The sequence below is a fragment of the Takifugu rubripes genome, chromosome 10 (assembly GCF_901000725.2).
Source record: "Takifugu rubripes chromosome 10, fTakRub1.2, whole genome shotgun sequence".
Lineage (NCBI taxonomy): Eukaryota > Metazoa > Chordata > Actinopteri > Tetraodontiformes > Tetraodontidae > Takifugu > Takifugu rubripes.
The window spans coordinates 11,075,473-11,080,665 of record NC_042294.1 but is presented as its reverse complement, the minus strand read 5'-3'; the positions used below and the strand labels follow the sequence as shown (position 1 = coordinate 11,080,665).

The 5,193-nt window shown below is 45.7% G+C and overlaps 1 pseudogene; it reads left to right on the top strand.

Moving 5' to 3' along the window:
* The first annotated feature begins 250 nt into the window (after window positions 1-250).
* LOC115251297 (general transcription factor II-I repeat domain-containing protein 2-like) lies at window positions 251-1,997 on the top strand (annotated as a pseudogene).
* Window positions 1,998-5,193: the final 3,196 nt, after the last annotated feature.

The following is a 5,193-nucleotide window of genomic DNA, read 5'->3' as shown; positions in this document are numbered from 1 at the left end:
AATAAATGGGAGTCAAAAGAAATCATTTAAAGCACATATGTCAGAGTCAAGGTCGAGGGTTTTCTATGGCCCCCGGGATGATATTGATTTATTATTAGAACCGGCCCGCAGGCCGCAGATGTTTTACACAGGGCAATACAACATTTCCCACAATGCAATGGTGACAGTCTGAGCGGGAGGTGGCTTAATTTCATTATTTATCAGTAGTCATTAGCATAACAGCAAAAGTTAACTTTCAGATACTCATAAAATGGCGAAACGGAAGGTGGACACTGAGAACCGGGGGTTCAAACAAGGTGGGAGTGGGAGCACATGTTCACGGAGGCAGCTGGGAAACCTGGGTGTCTTCTGTGTGGAGAAAGGGTGGCGGTAATGAAAGAATATCATCTGAGACGGCATCATGAAGCTAAACACGCGGACAAAGACAAGAATATGGACATGGAACAAACGCTACAGAAGGTTGAGGAGTTAAAACCAGGCCTCAAATCTGGACAGGCTCTGTTCAGAAAAGCCAAATCTCAAAGCGAGGCTGCTGTCAAGGCCAGTTTGATTCTGGCAGAAGAGATCGCTCAATCAGCCCGGCCATTTCCAGAGGGGGATTCCATCAAACACTGCATGCTTAAAGTTTGTGAGCAAGTTTGCCCAGAGAAAAGGCAACTCTTTTGAAACGGGAGCCTGAGCAGAAACACCATTGTTGTCCCTCAATCTAAAAGAGCAGCTGGAGAAAAAGGGGAAAGATTTCATGGCATCTTCCCTGGCTGTGGATGAGAGCAGCGACATTAGAGGGGACTCCAGCCTCAACGTGACAGAGGAGTTCCTGGCGTTACGTCCTGTGCACGGCACAACCACAGGACATGATTTGTATGAAGAGGTGTCCAGATGTGGAAATGAGATGGAGCTGCCTCGGGAAAAACTGGTGGGTTGGACAACAGACGGAGCAGCTGCCATGTGTGGACACAGGAGTGGACTGGTGGCCACGATACGGGAGAAGATGCAGGAGGAAAACGTTACGGCTGAACTGACAGCTCATCATTGCATCATACACCTGGAATCGTTGTGTGCTGAAGCCCTGAACATGGAACATGGAATGTTCACCATCACGCACACAGGGAACTTCATCAGAGCCAAAGGTTTAATTCAGCGCCAGTTCAAGGCGTTTCTGAGCCAGTGGCAAACGCAGCGTGGTGATTTGCCCCATCACACTGAGGTGCGATGGCTAAGCCAGGGAAAGGTGCTGCAGAGATGTTTCCAGCTTCCTGAGGAGATCGGATGTTCTTGGACAGCAAAGGGAAAGACACAACTCAGCTCCCAGACCAAAGGTTCTTGTGTGAAACGGCTTTTCTGTGGGACATTCCGAGTCATCTGAATGCAATGAAGCTGCAGCTGCAGGGTCGGGGTGGTGTCCCCTCTGATATGTACAGTACAGTGAAGGCCTTTAGAACCAAACGGACTCTGTGGGAGGCACAGATGCACAAAGGAAACTTGAGCCACTTTCCCAGCTGCCAGACCCTGAAAGAGAAGCTCTCTACCAGCGTGTTCCCGAGCACAGTTTGCTGATTAAATGAGTGTTCTGGCCGCTGACTTCCCACGCCGAGTCACTGACTTAAAAGCACCAAAAAGCAGGTTTGAACTGCTCAGCCGTCCCTTTGAGGTTGAGGTGGAAAGCTCAGCACCAAAGCTCCAAATGGAGGTGATTGAGCTCCAATGCAGTGATGCCCTGAAGGCAACACATGGGGCAGTGGGTGCTGCGGAGTTTGCCCGTTTCCTCCCCGACACACATCCAGGCTGCTCCAACGTTGCCTGTGTTTGGCAGCACAGACCTGCGGGAACAACTGCTTTCTTTGATGAAGCTGAACAAAACATCACACAGAAGTGGACTTCCTGCTGAACACCTTCACTCAATTGTGAGGAGTTCCTCAGCTCAGAGCCGGACCCCCAACATTGATGAACTCGTCCAAAAGATGAGACACCACCAAGTATCAGCCTCAAACAAGTGAACATTAAGCTGCAATAAAACATTTACAATTATTACTCAGCTCAAGTTTAAAAGTTCAATGTTTTTCACTGCACATGTGCCTTTTCCTTGAAGAAAGTGTTGTTTTTGGTTCATAGATTTTTGCACTTTATGTTATTGTGTTTCAATCCAATTATGTTCTAAAAATATTTCAGTTGAGTGAATGATAGAAAATTGCTGTTATAATTTTTTTTTTTGAAGTAAATTTAGCCCACTTTTGCTAAATGAGAAAATATACTGATGGTGCCTTGAATAATACCGCTTCATTCATTTAATGTTCATGTTATGGGGATTTTTATAGAAAGCAAATTTGTCTTTTGTGCCCCTTGAAAATTAAAAATGACTGACAGAGCCATAAGAAACTATTGCTTTATTTATCTGATCATATTGTAAAATATTTGTTAGGTTTTCAGTTGGTTCAGTTTGGTTCACTAGACCAGGGGTCACCAACACGGTGCCCGCGGGCACCCGGTCGCCCGTCAGAACCACGAGTCGCCCACCGGCCTGTTCTAAAAATAGCTCAAATAGCACCACTTACCAATGAGCTGCATCTAATTTATTTTGTTTGCAATTCTTGTTTAAATCACACTTACACATAAACTGGAAATAACAATATATTTAAAAAAATGTTTAATATAAATTAACTTTGACCTAGTATAGTTCAAAGGTCAGTATGATGCGCATTACCAAAACGTAGCGTCTACGCAGATCGCTACGACCAAACAGCCGAGCGGGCGCAGCCAGAACGAGGAGACGACTGACCCATAAAAAGATGGCAGAAAAAAGAAAGAAGACAGATCATTTTCACCACGAAAGTTTCTTTCTCCACAAGAGAAGAACTTCTCACACTCCTGCCCCTAAAGACAACTACGAGGGGAGTTGACATATATAACGAGGGGAGTTGACACATATAACGAGGGGAGTTGACATATATAACGAGGGGAGTTGACACATATAACGAGGGGAGTTGACACATATAACGAGGGGAGTTGACACATATAACGAGGGGAGTTGACACATATAACGAGGGGAGTTGACATATATAACGAGGGGAGTTGACATATATAACGAGGGGAGTTGACATATATAACGAGGGGAGTTGACATATATAACGAGGGGAGTTGACATATATAACGAGGGGAGTTGACACATATAACGAGGGGAGTTGACATATATAACGAGGTGAAGGAGTTTTTGCTGGAGAAAAAAGTGCCGCTGGAAAAGCTGGTATCAGTGACGACAGACGGGGCTCCCGCCGTGAGCGGCCCACTCCAGACGGGGCTCCCGCCGTGAGCGGCCCGCTACAGACGGGGCTCCCGCCGTGAGCGGCCCGCTACAGACGGGGCTCCCGCCGTGAGCGGCCCGCTACAGACGGGGCTCCCGCCGTGAGCGGCCCGCTACAGACGGGGCTCCCGCCGTGAGCGGCCCGCTACAGACGGGGCTCCTGCTACAGACGGGGCTCCTGCTGTCTGTAGGCCTCATGTGCCAGAGTGATGGGCTTTGAGCACGTGATGACTCCTGTGGTGAAGATCAGAAACAGCATCCGCTCCAGAGCCAAACAGCTCAGAACATTCAAGGTTCTGTTGGAGGAGCTGCCAGCTGAATATGGTGACCTGCTGCTACACACAGAAATCCGATGGCTCAGCAGGGGACGGATTTTGCTTCCTTTTTTGTCCCTTTTGAGTGAAATAAAAGAGTTCATGCAGTCCAGAGGGGAAGACGCCGCGCTGCTGGAGGACACTGACTGGACACTGGACCTTGCATTTTTAACGGACATTACTGGGAAACAGAACAGTTTGAACTGGGAGCTGCAAGGCAAAGGTGAGACTGTTGCTGATAGGATCAGTGCTGTAAATGCATCTAAAGCCAAGATGAACATTTTCTCTGTGCATTTACAGACAAAAGGTGCTGCACTTCCCCTCTGTGCAGATGGTGCTGAGAGACAACGCTTCTGCATGTGAGGCTTTGGACTAAAGCGCAGAAAAGTGCTCTCAGCTCATAAAAAGACTTGGGCAAGAGTTTGAGAACAGGTTTTGGGACCTGGATCAGCTTGAGCCATGTGTGTCCTTCATTTCTAACCCTTTCATGAACGTGGACATATCATGCATTGCTCAGCAGTTCAGTGCAACCTTCAGCCTGGATGCTGCACAGATGCAAATTGAAATTGGAACATTGTGAAATGAGCTGCAGCTCAAAGCCTCTCAGGCTGCACCAAACTTTTGGTGCCTTGTTGACACAGAAAAGTACAGTGGTGAATGTACAGCAGCTATGAAGGTTGCAAGCCTTTTTGGTTCGACCTCTCTTTGTGAATCAGCCTTTTCTGACATGAACTTCATCAAGAACCAACACAGAAGACGCCTCCCTGATGCACATCTGCCAGACTCACTCAGAGCTGCACTGTCAAGTTCCCCACCAGAGGACAACACACTGGTAACCGCAGCAACGCCAGGCTTCCCCCCAACGGACAAAGAAACGGACACCAGATTTGGTGTCTTCTTCAGAATTTGTTAAATGTGTTTGTAAAATGTAACAATTGTTTAGGTTAAAATGTTAATGGGAAAAAATCTGCAGACTTAAGTGTGAAGTTCAAAACGTAATCAGATTTATTTTAAAATCTGAGAGTTTATTTTTGTATTTTACACGATTTGTTATTTGTACAAACGTGGTGCAAAGTCATTCATGATTTGTTAAAAATGTCAGTGGCAGGTAAAAATGGGACATTGTGATTTCCTAGGACTGTTGGAGAAGTGATCATTTTAAAATGGTTTTGAACATTTTTTTTTTCAATTTGAAAAACAAAATATAGAAATAAAGTGTTGCATATTGATATTTATCTGTTCCCCATCTTGTTAAATCATTGTTGATATTGTGAGAAATCATTAACATGATCAGTGTCTTTGCAGAGATGAATATCATTAACTATTAATAATGACATTTAGTTAAAGGTAAATTGAGCAAATTGGCTATTTCAGAAGTGTGTATCAGACTGGTAGCCCTTCACATGATTCAGTACCCAGGAAGTAGCTCTCGGTCTCAAAAAGGTCGGTGACCCCTGCACTAGACTATATGAGGTCATTTTAAAATTTTCCAATGAACATTGGATCAGTCTGGCCCTCGGCTTGGAGCTACATTTTTTATTTGGCCCTCCGTCCATTTGACTTTGACACCCCTGATTTAAA